The 17,616-nt window shown below is 35.2% G+C and overlaps 1 protein-coding gene across 8 annotated transcripts in view; it reads right to left on the bottom strand.

The window, feature by feature from the left end:
• sorbs2a (sorbin and SH3 domain containing 2a) overlaps positions 1–14,009 on the bottom strand; it is a 68,983-nt gene extending 54,974 nt beyond the window's left edge. For 3 of the 8 annotated variants that reach the window (XM_051106940.1, XM_051106950.1, XM_051106960.1), the window contains exon 1: positions 13,200–14,006. The gene's annotated coding sequence lies outside the window, so the exon portion shown is untranslated. Of the gene's footprint in view, positions 1–13,199 lie in introns of all 8 variants that reach the window. The other 5 variants (XM_051106978.1, XM_051106986.1, XM_051106970.1 and 2 more) reach the window with 5 other exon arrangements.
• Between the last annotated feature and the right edge of the window lie 3,607 nt (positions 14,010–17,616).

Raw genomic sequence — 17,616 nt, 5'->3', positions numbered from 1 at the left:
ATTCTCTAACTGTCCTCTCATATCAAAATCCACCAACACATTTGTTTAGAACGATTTCTGACTGTTTCGATTAAAGGAGAAGTCCACTTCCAGAACAAAGATTTATAGATAATGTACTTACTCCCTTGTCATCCAAGATGTTCATGTCTTTCTTTCTTCAGTTGTAAAGAAATTATGTTTTTTGAGGAAAACATTTCAGGATTTGTCTCCATATAATAGACTGATATGGTGCCCTGAGTTTGAACTTCCAAAATATAGTTTAAATGTGGCTTCAAATGATCCCAAATGTGTTTCTAATCCATCCCAGCCAAGGAAGAAGGGTCTTATCTAGTGAAACGATTGGTTATTTTCATAAAAATAACACAATTTAAATACTTTTTATGTCAAACGCTCATCTTGTCTTACTCTGCCTGAACTGTTTTTTTTCCGGTTCATGACAGTTAGGGTATGTCGGAAAATTCCCATCTCATGTTCTCCCTCAACTTCAAAATCATCCTATTTCATTGTTTTACCTTTTTTGTTAGGGGTGTTTGATCTTCTTTGCCAAAGACTGGGTCGGTACATCTGCAGCAAAGTAGGATGATTTCAAAATGATTTTTGAAGCTGAGGGTGAAAATACAAGAAAGACATGAACATCTTGGATGACAAAGGAGGTGAGTACATTCTCTGTAAATCTTTATTCTGGAAGTGGACTTCTCCTTTAATAACGGTGCTTAATCTGTGCTTATTTCTCTCCTGATTCAGATGGGACAACTTTTTCACTAGAGAGATTATAGATACTATTATGGATAGAAGACTTGTATTTTGGTCAGAAGCAACACAAATTATTACAAACATGCAGATTCTTACTTAAACTGTGTGGATTATGTGGATTATTATGATGTTTTATCATCTGTTTGGAATTCTCAGCTGAATTCTGACGGCACCCATTCACTGCAGAGAATCCACTGGTGAGCATGTGATGTAATGCTAAATTTCTTTACATCTGTAGCGATGAGGAAATAAACTCGTCCACATCTGGAATTTTTGAAGCCACTGAATTAAAGAGCAAGACTCTGAAGCCACTGTACTGTAAGGTGATTTGATTATGTAATGCATCATCTCTACAGAGCATGTAGAGCCTGATGACATATTCATCATGATAACCTGTTATTTCTCACAGAACCGACAAAATATTCATGCCCAGGGAAAAAAGTGATGATTTGAGGAAAAGGAAATTACAGTCTTTGGGGACAACAAAAGCATGTAAGAGAGAAAAATAGGAGTAATAGCTTTGAGCTATGAAAAATCTAATTTGGTAAAATGAAAAAAATTTGCAAAGTTGTATTATGCAGTAAAGGAATGTGCTTTGGCAGAATATGAAGAGGATAAAAACAGGGCGAGAGGCAGAAGGGCGATCAAACAAACAAAACCACAAAGACAGAGAAATTAGAAATTCTGTGAGAGCCTGTGGCATGCAGTATTATGTAAGAAGAAGGAGTTCCTTCAGGGCAGCATATTAACAAAGAGCAGTTCCTCGCACACAAACACACCACAGCGTAAACTTCATTAGGGCCCAGGGCTAATTGGACTAATTGCTGTGGTCTGTGTGCGCCATAAAAGACAGTAAGAGTTTGGCTCATTCAAGGAACATGAACAATGTCTCTTTTATTCACACACACCAAACAGGCATAAACAAAACACTACACAAACTTGTGCAGCAAATATGTAGACATAAAATGTGTAAGACATGCAATTAATGTCTTAAAGGGAAAATTCACCCAAAAATGAAAATTACCCCATTATTTACTCACCCTCAAGCTATTGTAGGTGTATATGACTTTATTCTTTCAGATGAATACAGTCGGAGTTACATTAAAAAAAAATCCATGGCTCTTCCAAGCTTTATAATGGCAGTGAATGGCTGTTGATATTCAATAGTCCAATAGAAGTCCAATAAACTGCATCTATCCATTATAAAAACTACTCCACACGGCTCCAGGCTACAAACTAACTAAATATAAATCGCAATCTCTAGCTTCCACTAACTGTCGTACGGACAATGTAGGACGTAGGCGAACACGGTAACGAAAGTGGAAGTGAAGCGGAGAGAGCAAAACATTGATCACTAATTAGAAGTAAACGTGAAGATTTGAAAAAAAAAAATTTGAATTTCGAAATAAGCCAAGAAGAGACTGATTTTCCTTTGTGTACGCTACGCTTTCGTCCAACATCATTCGCTGGAACGCCACTCTCTTGTAAACGCACATACGACAGTTAGCGGAAGCTAGAAATTAAGGTTTATAAAGTTGTAAATATGAATATTTTTCTTACACAAATGCATCGATTCACTTCAGAAGGCCTTATTTTCACCCTGGAACCATGTGGAGTAGTTTTTATAATGGATGGATGCACTTTATTGGACTTCAAAATCTCAACACCCATTTACTGCCATTATAAAGCTTGGAAGAGCCAAGCTTAATATAACTTCAATTGTATTTGTCTGAAAGAATTAAGTCATATACACCTTGGACGGCTTGAGGATAAGTAAATCATGGGGTAATTTAAATTTTTGAGTAAACTATCCCTTTAAATAAGCTAAAAGGCACATGCATTCGTGTTTTTTTTCTTCCCACTTCATTATATTTTCTTTGTCAAACAGGGTGTTCACTTTAGAAGGCTCAAGAGTGCATGAGTCATCATGAGACACACAACTTTTATGATGCTTTCATGTTGGTTATTTGTCTTTAAAGGGTGATTTCTCTGAATCCAAATGGTCACATTTAAAAAGTACATAATTATACATGATCATAATTGTGCTGAAATCATGTGCAATACAGTGTTTCTGCTTTGGCGAAACAACACAAGTGTGTGAAATATTTCACTGCCTTACTTCATATGGGAGAGTCCTAAAAGCACAGCACAGCACAGACCACTTCACACACTTAACTTCAAACATAGGAAGCGGTGGACAGAGGAAGCCTGAACAGAATCACCTGCAATCCATCCATCATACTTTAGTCTGTGAATAACGTCACCCACCCACTCCAGTCCGAATTCCACTGATACGATGTATCTAAATATAAAGCCTTGCACGGCCATCCTTTCTAAACAGCATGCTCGGTCATTGACAAAAATACATTTTTACAAGTGTTTGGAGGGCATACTTTTGGTTCATGTGATAATACTCAACTATCGTTTAAACATTTGGGCTTGGTAAGATATTTTTAAATGTTTCTGAAAGTCTCTTATGCTCACCAAGACTGCATTTATTCGCTCAAAAATATAGTAAAAACAGTCATTATGTGAAATAGTAATAGAACTATTTTCTATTTTAATATACTGATTTTGGTGATTAAAAAAAAAAATTCTTAATATTATTAACAGCTGACCTCTACTTAACTTTGTCTGTTAGTCTTAGTATATAAGTATTTGGGTTAGTCACAGTTACGGTTACAGGATTTATAATTAGCCAAAAATAAAACAATAGAACTCTATTGTTTCTCCCAATCTAGGCCACTTAATGTTTGTGCAAATACATTGTGTGTGCGTGTCTACATGCCCTGTTTGGCCAGGTTTACAAGTATTCCCAGACCACTGAAACTCAAACTCACTGTTCCCTTTTGAGGCCTTTGTTGTGGTGAAAGCTAGTGAGTTTAAACAAATCACACACAAACAGAGGAATGAGGAAGAGAGGGCAAACACACATAAAGAGCCATTACACACATCCTTTCCCTCTCTCTTTCCGTCTACTTGATCTCTAACACACAAACACAGAGAAAGTCAAATAACATGTTGGTGTGGATTAACCACATTTGTTAAATTCAGTGGATCTGCTACTGTACCTATAACATAAATTATTAAAAAATTGCAAAGAATTTCCCCTGTTACTAGGAGAGAATGATATGTAGTACAAGGTGTTAGGTGCAGGTGTGCATGTGTGTTTGTGTGTAATGCAATCAGAGATCTCACTTTCTATGTACTTTAGGGGTAATGAAGTCAAGGTGGCGTTCCAGTTAGACACTGAAAGACTAACTAAAGACACACACATAATTTATAAAGTAGTCTGTTAAACATTCTTACAGTCCCTACTTACTAACCCTAAGTCCAAAAATTAAACATTTAATTAAATAGATAGAGCAAATGCTAAATATCTCCAAATCTGAGCAACTTCACAGTGCATGCAAAGAAGTATAGTTTATGTCATTAAATGAAATAATTTTAACATACAGGAAGTTCTTTAAAAACAGTTATTTAAAAAAATAATAATTTGGCTTTGTTTGACATCTCTGGTTTAAACTGCAGGCTGACTTTTTGTGTTCTATTTCTAGGAATGTGTTGGGCTAGAACCACAGCCTTGTTTTGACACTGGCTATATTCTGTCATCTTTTGTGTGAAAGAAAGAAAGAAAGAAAGAAAGAAAGAAAGAAAGAAAGAAAGAAAACCATATATGCACTTAAATTGTTCCTTTAAAATTGCAATTTCAGTCATTTGGGTGTTTAAAAGGTAGTCACATTTACTTAACTGTGTGAATATAACATTTTTTGAAGTATTCTGGAACAATAATGACAACTATGTAAAGTTGCTGTATAAACAGTCTATATTACAGTAGCACAGAAATGCTGCAATCCTCCCTGGGAGACTCACTGCAGCTTTTGCAGCAATATGACTTGCACTGTGCTGACTTACTCACCAGTCACATCTATAAAAGCGTACCTGCTCTTTAACTCTGACTTCAATGACTCAGTGAAATTATAAAAATCATTTGCTTTTCAATATCCAAGCCAGTCAAAATCTACTCAGCACCTCACTGCTTAGCTAGGCATCTTCTAATAATGTAGCATCATGGAAACTCATAAGTGATTGATTTGGAACACGCCGTACACTCTAGACTCGACAATAGAATACAGTAAAGTAGCCTATATTGTCAAGCTAACAACATTATGCTATTTACCCTTTTTTTTTTTTTTTAACATGGAAGTAGGCCATTTCTTGTGAATGTTCAAGACTTCCAATCCATTAGCTGCTATATATAACTAGAAGAATAACAAAGTCAAGTCACCTTTTTAGTCAAGTCAACTGTTTCAAAACAGCTTCACAGTAATAAACAGGAATATTAACAGCAATAAACAGGAAATTAACAGTAATAAACAGGAAAAAACACACACAAAAATTTAATAGACAATTTCCAATTCTGCTGTAAAGAAGCTCTACAAAGACCATTGTACTGTATACCCATAGCTACCCTAGCGAAAATAAATATGCTAAAATGTATTTAAAATACATTTATTTCATGCTACTTACTCATACTTATTTCAAATATACTACAAATACATTTACATATTATGTACTTAATAAAATACCCTGCAATTGTACTTTTAGTATACTAAACTGGTATTTAAAGTCTGCCTAATTGAAACAACTAATTTTGTACTTATACTTAAGTATATTTGATTGTGCTAAAGTGGAACTATTGCAAGTATACTTTATTTACACTTTAAATATTTTGCATTTAAAGACCGATATTATTTAAAGATCATACAATCCTCATCAATAGTGACTATGTTTTAGGGTTAATATTAAGAAATGTGCACTGTGCACAAGTAGTACTCCAAATAAAGTGTTTTTACAATTTTTATATCAGTAAGTCTTGAGTGATATGTCAGTAAATATGTTAACAGACTTGAACTATACTTAGTATAAAATAAATGCATTTAAATCTATTACTTTTTAACTAGAGTAGTTAGCTTAAGTGTTGATTCAGTTCAGATAAATAACTGTAAAAATCAATTATAAAATGAGTTCAGTTCAGCTATAATCACTCTGCAGAAGACAATAGTGTTGTTATTCACTTCAAAATTCATCAAATTTGTAATAAAATAAAACAGCAGTTCTATTGAAGACAGTAGTGTCATTATCCAGCTTAATTCAGTCCAAGTTTTGTTCTCATCCAGTAGTGTCAGAGTCAAATTAACGATGAAGTATTACTGAATATTAAGTGTCTTCTTGCAAATATTACAGATACAAACCAGTGTGTTTGTAATTACGATAAAACAATATGATAATAAATACCTGTTAGCAACACGAAATGGCATAACGGATTGTTTTTGTACAACTTAAATAACTAGAAGTAGCTAATAGCGGAAGCCTTGCAAAGATAAAAATCGGTCTTAAAAAGGTCTTAGGTTAAAAATAAGGTAAATACTAAGCATTAGGAATACATAGCACAAACAAATATCGGGTAAGATCATACATTTTTAATCTTCTAATCTATTTAGAGTTTTAAAATCAGCATTCCTCTCACTTCCAACTCCATCTCATCTCATTGAAATGCATTCTGGGATTGTCCTCAAATTGAAAGAATCTCCCTTAAAATTGGGATAAAACAAGGTTAGTAGGCAGCATAATTAAACTGTGTACCATTTGGAGCAATCGATTTGAAGCGTGGGAAGTGCCACTATTCTGCCTCCATAGGTGCTTCACTTGGTTTTGGAACAGAAAACATCTCTTTCCTTGATTCAGAAATAATATCAACCTGATGTATAGGCCTAAAAAACACTGCACACCAGCCGATCTGCTGACTGTGCAAAGTTTTCTGTCAGTTTTTTCATCATAATAGAGATGCAGTCAGACATATGAAGAGACAATGCCATTTCACTCAAGTAAAAGATGCGTGATCAGCACAACAACAGGAGAGAAGCAAGAGATGGGAGAATAGAGAGAATGAGAGACAGAGAAACAGAAATAGTATGATCCGTCATTTAAATTCCACTCTCATTCTTATTCAAACATCAGAAATGTCAGCATGCCATTTTCTGCTTTGTTTTTCTTTTTTTAATTAAATTTTTCTCCTGTATTCAGTCTATTATTGTCAAGTCGTACCATCCAGAGCAAAGCACCACTCCTGGGCGACAGGAGGGATAGACAGTGAAAGATAGGTGGGGTGAGAGAAAAAGAGGGAGAGAGATCAGATAGGTCTATTTTGGTAGTCAGACATGCTTCTGTAGTGGTTAGAAAGTTCCCTTATGGGGTCTGTATGTCTCCACCTGTCACGTCTGAATCAGTGACCCAACCTCTTCACATCCACTGCAAGCGGCTCAATGACCTCAGGGAAATTTAACAAGCCATAAAGCATGTTAAAGTGTCAAGCGATTTTGCTTCACATTTAAATTATGGTCCCAAAGAGAGACTTATAATGTTCAAGAGAGCAGTTTCAGAAATGTGCATGCCTTATCTACTGACCTAGCATTTAAGAGACACATACATCACCACATCAAAACGCTGTCTGCTGATGAAGAACTCTGCTGGGTCTCAGGCTAATATGCGTGGATTTGTGTGTGCAGCTGTTTTTAGTTTCAGTGTAAGCAACTGTACAACTACATTAAAGGTTTATGTCTTTCTTTCTTTAGTCGAAAAGAAATTAAGGTCTTTGAGGAAAACATTCCAGGATTTTTCTCCAATGGGGATCAATGGGTTGAAGGTCCAAATTGCAGTTTCAATGCAGCCAAAGAATAAGGGTCTTTTAACCAAAATGTTCTTTTTGTGCTAGCTCTGCAATATGCATACAACGTTCACGCATTATAATCACATTAGAAAGAATTAATATAAAATTAGCATCTCATAAAATAGGACAATGATTTAATTAACCATTTAATGAATTTCCAAAACTGTTTTGTAGCTTTAGCAATTATAAGGTCCATAATGAAAGATATTAGCTTTATATTATTATTCAGTGTGAGGTGTAGAGATTCAGACGTCTTTCTGTGAGTTTACTCTAAAGTGTTGTATGAAGTGACCTCTGAAACAACGGTCTGCTGGCTGGTCAGCGCTTGATGAAAAAGGATGCGATCACAGGTCCTGCACATGCCAGGGATGACTGTGCTATCGCAACAAGCTGCAAACTGATACTACGCACACCAGTGATGTAATGGTGAGAAAATGTACCAGTAGCCTGATAAAACTGCAGTTAGGAACAATACAAATGAGGGCTGTTCTAGAAAAGAGATCACACCGATAAAAGACAACAAAGTATGGGTAAGAGGAAAGCTGATCCTAATCCAATGATTTATGTTATTTAATTTACATCATCCTTTCACCAGAGAACATGATACTGTGACACAGCATTAACACAGCACAGCACAGCTATGCATTTAAGGAGAAGTCCACTTCCAGAACAACAATTTACAGATAATGTACTCACCACCTTGTCATCCAAGATGTTCATTTCTTTCTTTCTTCAGTCGTAAAGAAATTATGTTTTTTGAGGAAAACATTTCAGGATTTTTCTCCATATAATGGACTGATATGGTTCCCCCGATTTTAAACTTCCAAAATGCAGTTTAAATGCGGCTTTAAACGATCCCAAATACGGTTTAAAACGATCCCAGCCGAGGAAGAAGGGTCTTATCCAGCGAAACGATCGGTTATTTTCATAAAATAATACAATTTATATATATATGACTTGATCTTCTTCGCATAGACTGGGTCGGTACTTCTGCAGCGATGTAGGATGATTTTGAAATCATTTTTGAAGTTGAGGGAGAAAATACAATCTGAGTTTTTCAACATACCCTAACACAGAGTTCAGGGAGAGCACGACAAGATTAGCATTTGAGATTAAGATGTATTTAAACTGTATTTTTTTAAAATGAAAATAGCCAATTGTTTCGCTAGATAAGACCCTTCTTCAACCGCATTTGGGATCGTTTGAAGCCGTATTTAAACTGCATTTAAACTGCAACTGTCCATAATGGAGAAAAATGTTTTCTCAAAAAAAAAAAAAAAAAACACAATTTTTTTATGACTGAAGAAGAAAGACATAAACATCTTGGATGACAAGGGGGTGAGTACATTATCTGTAAACTGTTGTTCTGGAAGTGGACTTCTCCTTTAATCTTCTATTTCCTCATTAAACTATTACAAATACAAAATGTCTACAATTAAACAAACTCATATTTCAATACACAGTGGAGGGAATGGATAGCCACCACCTCTGCTGACCCATCTCAACACCCAATCCATTATCACAGCGAATACCAGCTAAACATTCCTGACACGGCAAGTGAGAGGTTATAAAAAGCATTGCTGTTGAGTAAACACATGTATAATCATATATCCGTTGGTCGATACAGCAGTCACTGCTACTATAGTGCCATTTGCCCTATGGCAGCACTAGTTTTAGATAGAGATGGTAAATGGAGTGAACAACAACAACAAAGTAACACCAGAATGCTCTGGACCCTATTAACCAACTGTTATGCAAATCATCTTTTTATGGCATGTTTCCCAAAAGCATCATAGCTTAAGTAGCACTTAAAATCACCACAGATCTATAAGTACACTTCAGTTACTAAGTGCATCGAAATTACACGTGACTACAAAATTACACTTAATATATTAGTCTATTTAAGTTTATAATGCTTAAAGGGGTCATTGGATGCAAAGTTCACTTTTACATGTTGTTTGTACATTAATGTGTGTTGGGAGTGTATGTACATCTACCCTATAATGATAAAAATCTATGCAGTTGGTTTTAATTAATCTGTAAAAGTAATATCCACTTTTTCAAATCGAGCCATTCTCAGATGCCTGTCAGTGTGGCGTGACAGAGTCCGCTCCGACGATAGTTGACTGACATAAGCGTCTTACATCAGATCAGCTGTAACAGTCCGACCTCCAATGTTTCGATGCCGGAGCAGGGATGTAAGTTAGACAAGAATATCTCCGATTGAGCGATTGAGGTGTTGTGTTGCTGGAGGTAATAATGAACATAGTGGTCGTCATTTACTCCCAACATCTGAGCCGTTCAAGATGGATTGGATTACGTTTGTTTGTGAATGGAATGCACAAACTACATATATCTGTCTATGTCAACTTGTGGAAAATGGGCATCCGATGACCCCTTTAAGATTTATTCAGCATACAATGTGACGGATTGTATGTGAGGATTGAAATTTTAAAATAAAATAATTCAATTAAATAACTTGATATTTTATTTTACTTTCATGAGCACATCGAAGACTGACAGGGAAGTGAAGAGACTGTTAAATAAAGCTGTTATTTGTGTTTTATTTTTACTACCTTTCTTGCCCTTGAACGTGATAGTTGCGTTGCTGTCTATGCAGGCTCAGAAAGCTTTCGGATTTTGTAAAAATATCTTAATTTGTGTTCTGAAGATGAACAAAGGTCTTATGAGTTTGGAATGACCTGGGGGTGAGCAATTACTGACAGAATTTTTATTTTTGGGTGAACTTATCCCTTTAAGAGTCCAAGATCCACTGGGACGCAGAGCCCAGGTTCCTCTGAAAGCAGTGATCAGAGCATTTCCCATATGTCCTATAAATATTCTTCTCACTTCTACAGATACTGTGGGTCTGTGTAGAGAATAATCTGCACTTTATCCAGCACTATTCTAGGGATCTCTACCCAGTAACATTAGAAAAATGTACACAGGCACCTTGGCTTCAGGCATGCAGATCTCATCACACAAACACTCAGTGATGGGTTCACAGAGATGCTTTCTTTAGCACTTCACGTCTTTTTGACACTGTGGTACTACATGCATGTATCTGTCTGTCCGTCTGTCTATGTTTCAGAACAAACTGATTCATAGCAGTTTAATAGAGAGCACACAGTGAGTTCATAAACTTTGAGAATGAGCCATAAAGCCTACATTAAATATGAATGATGAGGAATTAATGTTAAGTAACTTCAGAGAGAAGTTCATTTAGCTTTGTGCATTTCCCCCCAAAGCTGCTTTTTAAAATAGACTTCCTAATTCTGAAGATGTGGCTGAAAGCTCTTCGTTTCATATCTGTATACTTCAGAAATATAGTAACTAGCAGTAAATTGAACCTTCCTATGCACGTTTATTAAATTAATCTGTTGAAAACCTTTAAATTATTTGATTTATTTCATAATTATTTAACTATTTCACTGTACACATCTCTCAGTGGAATGGACTGCATTACCTGGCATGCCCTTTCCCCGCTAGTTATTCTCCCGCAAGAACAGTGTTTAAATGAACATGTAATACTGATATCGAGATAAAGGGAGATAGAGGAATATAAATTCATCTAGCCTCTAACTTAACAGTCATTACATCGTCCTATATGAGATTAAAGCACCTCCATTCCCTGGGCCATAGACAGCTCTTTGGATTTGACTATCAAAACCTCACCACTTAAACAAGAAATTTCCATACATCATTTGTGTGTGTGCTGTTGTGAAGTGTGTGTGTCCATTACATCCATCATTTGAAGACACTACTCTAAAAGAAAAACGGTTATATTACTGTTTATTATTTAAATTTATTTATTTAGATTTATTCAAATGGATGTATTTTATTTATTTTTAAAATGTATTTAAATACATTTATTTTATTTATTTAGATTTATTATTATTATTATTTGTTTAAATTTATTTATTCGTTATCTAAATTTATATTATTATATTATTACAATATAACTAAATATATTAAAAATAAATGCTGTATAATTACATACTAATTATTACCATTAATTAAATTAAGTCTTAAATATTAGAAATCCATTGTTCTTATTATAATTATTATTTATTAAAATATCTCAAATAAATGCTATATTACAGAAACATACATAATTAGATAATTATTGTATTTCATTATATGAATTACAATTTTATAATAATTATTAATAATAATAAGTTATGATGTATTAAAATACATTTTAATAAATTATATTAATGATTATACTTGTTATATATATATATATATATATATATAAACATTGGTAACACTATATTTACAATTAATGATGGTAACAATTAATGATGCATAATTACAATTACAATTCCAAGTAACCCTTAAACAAACCCTGATCCTAACCCTAACCAGTAAGTAGCCTACATGTAGTTAATTAATATTACTCAGTTCTTAAATGTATAATTGCACTGTAACAAGGACACCTTAAAATAAAGTGTAAACAAAAATTATATTGTAAATGTTGTACTGTGTGTGTGTGTGTGTGTGTGTGTGTGTGTGTGTGTAATTTATTGTTAACACTTTTAAATGCTAAAACATACAGATAATTTATATATTAATTTATATATTATTTTGTATATATCAGAGAGAGTATGTGTGTATGAAAATATGTAATTTGCATATTATATGAATACATCTGTTTTCTAACTTAAAAGAAGAGACTTCACTGCGCAATAAATAAATAAATAAATAACAGACTTTGCAATTGCTCAAAATGATGTCTGAATGAGTAGACTGTGGACACAGTGCTGTAATTTCTATGAAATAATTTCATCACCGGATAATAAATGCAAAGCCATGCACACATTTGACCGTCATCCGTGATAAGAACACAGATCGGTCATTACTTCCACCGCCCACTGGACCTCACTAATGAGCTGGTAATGACAAGCCTCTTAATTGTTATGTTAATCAATTAAGCCAAAGTATCTTGGCGCAGGATTTTGGGACACAAGCGCTCTTTGTTTTTGTGGAAGGTCACGCCAGATTGAGTTACGGGTAATCAGTTTCACTCTCTGCACAAACTCAATCCACACGCCAAACGCATCGGAATTAGGACAAAACCGACACAATTCTATCCCTTCTGACAACACTTGTTGGGTCAACTATTACAGGACATCAGAAACACAGAGCAAAACATCTTAAACGGTAGCTGAAATCCTAATGCAGCACCATCTAAATGTGCAGCAGTGCTACTTAACTATGTAACCAACGCCATGTAGCCTACTGCAAACTGAGAAGCAGCAGAGAACAAAAAATAGGTGACGAGAAAGTGTTAAAACATATGATAGCTGTACATTACGTTTTGAGGTCAACAACTTGATCATAAAGAGTGCACCTCTAATTTACGCACACAGTCTTAAAGGTGCCGCTGATGTCAGTCTCTATTTAACGTTCTATAATGTTCTAAAATCTCCATTTGAAATGTTGTGCTTCTGTGTAATTATGTGTCTTAAATGTGTCTCCAATTACTAATATCTGCCTTTGGAATCTGACTTCTGGATTTATTTGCTTAAAAAATCTGCAGCCGACTTTTGTGTCTGGAATTCTCTGCGCCTCTGAAAACTGCATTTAAAATGCCTTCTCTAGCTGTTTCTGAAATTTGTCTTTGAAATCTGCCTCTGTAATCGCAAACTCTTCTCATTCCGTCAGCGCTACTGTGATTCTGTCAGCGTTTGACCGCGAAACAAGCGTTTCTTACCCTGAGGAATAAACACGCATATGGAGTCATCCACCGCAGTTAACGCGCCGCATGTAAGTCCATCAAAGTCAGAGACGCGAGAGAGGAGGTCTGAATCCAGACTGAAAGCGCACACCTGCTCCGCTCGGTTCTTGTCTGCTGAGCCGACTCCAGATAAACGCGTGAACGCGCATGGACTATGCCAGTGCGCGGCACCACCCTTTCCTCTTGGGTCAGTGGCTCTCGTGCGGAGCTGGAGGGCTATTGAAATAGCATTGCGGTAAAACTGTTTCTTTACACATGACGAAACGCCTCTCCGTGTCGGCTCCAGTAGGAGGAGGAGGAGATGGGAATGCAAGATCACATTCGCTTTGCATACTCCAGCCGACTCAACGCTTGCGCGTATGAGCACGTGATGAACGCGAGTGCTTAGTCCTTAATAGAGACTTTATTCAGACATCATCCAATCCAGACATCATCCAATCGTCGCTTGTTTCTCAGGGAAGAGGAGTATTTTATAGCGCAGCCTATAGAGTCTGCGCGCTCATGTGGAAGCAGCGCCGCGCATTGGTCCCTCACAGGTTCTCAGTAGTCATGGCAACCAGAACACTTCAATCAGCGCGCGGGCTCCGGGGAACACTGTGATGTGAGATGCTGAGGTCACCTCTGCCACTCAAGGGCAAAAAGACCGTACTGAATTGATGTAAAAATGTACAGTTTGATGTAAAGTTCATACAGGGTAGAACTGAAAGGTATGTTAGAATATTATTGCTACACTAAAAATGCTGGGTAAAAACAACCCAACTTGGGTTATTTGGCAACCCAGCGCTGGGTAAATATCGGACAGAACACATGCTGGGTTATTTTGACCCAGCTGGTTGGGTTAAATGTTTTTACAAAACATGCTGGGTTATTTTATTTAAGTCAACTATTGTTTAAAAATTATTATATTGCTGCACTCTAAATAATGCTGGCTTATTTTTTAACCCAAATGCTGGGTTCAGCCCATTGGGTCGTTTTATTGGGTTATCTTTTATATTTTTAACCAGGCAGTTTTTCTGTAACTAAGCTACTGGGTCATTTTTAACGCTTGGTTATTTTTTTCTACCCAACCGCTGGGTTAAGCCTGTCTCTGACGAAACAACTCAGCTGCTGAGTTACAGTCGGAGCAAGAGCTTTTTTGAGTCCTTTACAGGAGAGAGCGGTTCTCAGTGCTGCCTATTTTGTGCACCTTTTAAGCGAAAAAAGGTTTGTATACATTTTATTTCATTTATTAAGTCTTTACTATGCTGTAAATTATATTATTTTACGTAACACAAAGACCAGATGACAGTCAGCTGCGGCAGCAGCGGTTGTTTTGCAGGATGGAAAGCTTTTTGCCTTGCAAAAAATAACATTACATGGATATTATTCGTTATAGCACTGAGTTCAATTTAATTTGATGTTAAAATATGTTCTCTAATGTCAGTAATGTTTGTTTATGGGCAGGTTTTAGAGTCAGTCACGGCATATTTCAGCTACGAGTGAAACATGAGGCCGCGGTCTGAAGTTTGCAGTAACCCTGCCGAACAGCAGCCCTTCACCAGCTCAGATTTCGACGACAAACCGGCATGAGACTTAGCGCAATTTAGGCAAAAAGCAATTACAGAGAACGATTGAATACCTTAAAATTAAAAATACTACTTTTAAATGTTACATTTTTTTATGTCTAAAATGCTTGTTAAGCGTGTTTAAATGTGTAATATTGTAAACTATGCTGTATTCACCCAAATAAATACAATTTGTCTTATATTTTGTCCATGTGTTCTTGCTAAATTAATGTTCATCTTTTGATTATTGCTGTTGCTCTACACTGAAAAAAAAAAAACAATTTGTTGAGTCAACTTAAAATAATTTGTTACCCTGCAGCCTTAAAATTTTAAGTTCAGTCAACTCAAATAAGTTTAGTCAATTTGAACTGTTAAGTTGTACTAAGTGAAAACGTAGATATTTGAGTTGACTAAACAAATAATTCAGTTTGTTAAACTTAAAACCTGGGCTTGTTACCCAGCTGCCTTATTTAAAGTTGAATGAACTCAAATATCTAAGTTGTCACAATTCAACATTTCAAGCTGAATAAACTTTTTTGAGTTGATTGAACTTGACATTTTAAGGCAGCCGGGTAACAAATTATTTCAAGTGGAATCAACAAATTGTTTTTTACAGTGTAGTAATTCTGTGTGTGTGTGTGTTTCATAAGTTCCAGTCCATTTTAAGCCAGCAATTAAAAAATATATAATGTATTATATAATAATATATTATAATTTTTAAACAATAGCTGTCTTAAATAAAATAACCCTGCATGTTTGGTAAAAACTTTTAACCCAACCAGCTGGGTCAATATAACCCAGCATGTCCAATATTTATCCAGTGCTGGGTTGCCAAATTAGTTTTTACCCCAGCATTTTTTAGAGTGTGGTAGTGTATATAATCAGACACTGATTTTGGAAATCTAATTCAATTTGGATTATTAATTGTTTTATTGATTAAATCAAATATTACTGTATTTGAAAGAACTTAGTTGTCCTACTTTATAAATGTGTCCCAGTTTGCCAGTAATGCCTGTCAAACTGTGATTTGAGGTCTGTGCTTTCTGAATAATTTCAAATTTATGTATTTAACATTTCTGAATATTTATATAGTATTGTGTAAGGGGATAAGCCATTTAGACTATATTGTAAAACAATGCATACGATAAACTAAAAGAAAATGTCCCACTTTACCTATACTTTATATGTCTAACTGACTGGACACCATTTGCTTAAATAAATAAATAAATAAATAAATAAAAAACACAAATGTGATTTGGATATGCACAGATTATGTCACCCTATAAAAAAGTGACACTGTGCCATTGTTACCATAGTCAAAACCAGTTCATTTAGAGGTTACAGTGTGTAGTACATTTTTTAGGCTACCCGACAAAATACTTTAATACTTTTTAGGCTCATTCTGCCACACACACACACACACTGTAATATATTATTCAGTGGCAGCATGGTGGGTTTCCCTACAATTTGACCTACATATTAAAAGACCAAGTCACAGCATTCCTCACAAATACACACCTACCAATCCAAATAGATTTCAGAAATTTAAACCAGATAAACCAAACTTCACAAAACATTTACTTACTAATTTATAACACTAGTAGTCTATATATTCACTCTCAGAACCCCTGTGCATTATGAGGACTGGTAGCAATGGGAATACATCATTCAGAGCAGCTGTTAACTGGAATTCTGATAGCTTATCTTATCATGTGTACTGGATTTAACTAACTGAATGGTTTCATCTTTGCCAGTATGTAATTATAATGTCACAGCCACAGAGAGGAGTCTGAAAGCTAATAATACATTGCATCTCATTGTCTTTTTTCCTCATTATCTGCTTAGATTTCCTCATTATCTATTTGTCAAGCAAAATAATGAATTTGTGAGATGTTGCACTCAACACCATAGTTTGAGGAAAGAAAGATCATACATTTATCATTGGGGGGAAAAAATATGTAGATGCACATAACAGCCTGATACAAAAAGTGTATGGAAAAAAAAGTTTGTAATAAAAAGGTTACCTAAAATGTTATTAATTTATTTTTATATGAATTACAATTAAGTAATAAACTAATATAATATAAATTACAACTACACTGTTGTGGCAGTCACTGATACATTAAATTCTAAGGGCTTTGTGGCTGGAAGCCACGTTCTCATGAAATTTTAAAATGTTTTTCCTCAGAAGACATTTAGCCATGGTCTGGTGGGATTCAGAAAGTAGATGCAGGACAGCTTTGTCAGCTTTTGTCTTTATGTTATCAAAATATCTTAACCATGCATTTTATGTTTCACTAAATGTTTCTAACCTTTTATAAAGTATTTTAAATATAAAAATCATTGCCTCATTCTAATAATTTCATAAATGCAATAAGGAGAAATATGAAAATAGGGCATTTACTGTGAGATTTCAGCTCTGTCACAAATGCCCCACTGTACTGCTATGTTGGAGTGGAGACTGAGTCTCAAATACCCCACATCAGTAACACTTCAGACTACTGCACATCAAAGATGCCCAAATATAATCTCATCACTCACAGCTGACCTTTGCAATAGAATATGATTGTGTGTACATGTGTGTATGTGTTGGAGTATGTGTTTAGTCTTAGCAGCTAGCCAGGTCTCTTGGTTATCTGAACTGGAAAATTCACCATGACATTGAGGGGATGTTTCCGAGGGGCCAGTAATCAACACATGGGACCCCAGCGGAACAGCACTGCAAGTGCGCTTATATATATATATATATATTCTTAACAAAATAGAACATTATTAATATTCGTTAACGGTAATGAATAAAAATGTTCATTGTTAGTCAAGGTACATTAAAGAAAACCTATTATGCCCCT

This window comes from Labeo rohita, chromosome 1, assembly GCF_022985175.1.
Source record: "Labeo rohita strain BAU-BD-2019 chromosome 1, IGBB_LRoh.1.0, whole genome shotgun sequence".
Taxonomy (NCBI): Eukaryota; Metazoa; Chordata; class Actinopteri; order Cypriniformes; family Cyprinidae; genus Labeo; species Labeo rohita.
The sequence above is the reverse complement of the archived record's forward strand: the minus strand, read 5'-3'. Positions and strand labels throughout refer to the sequence as shown.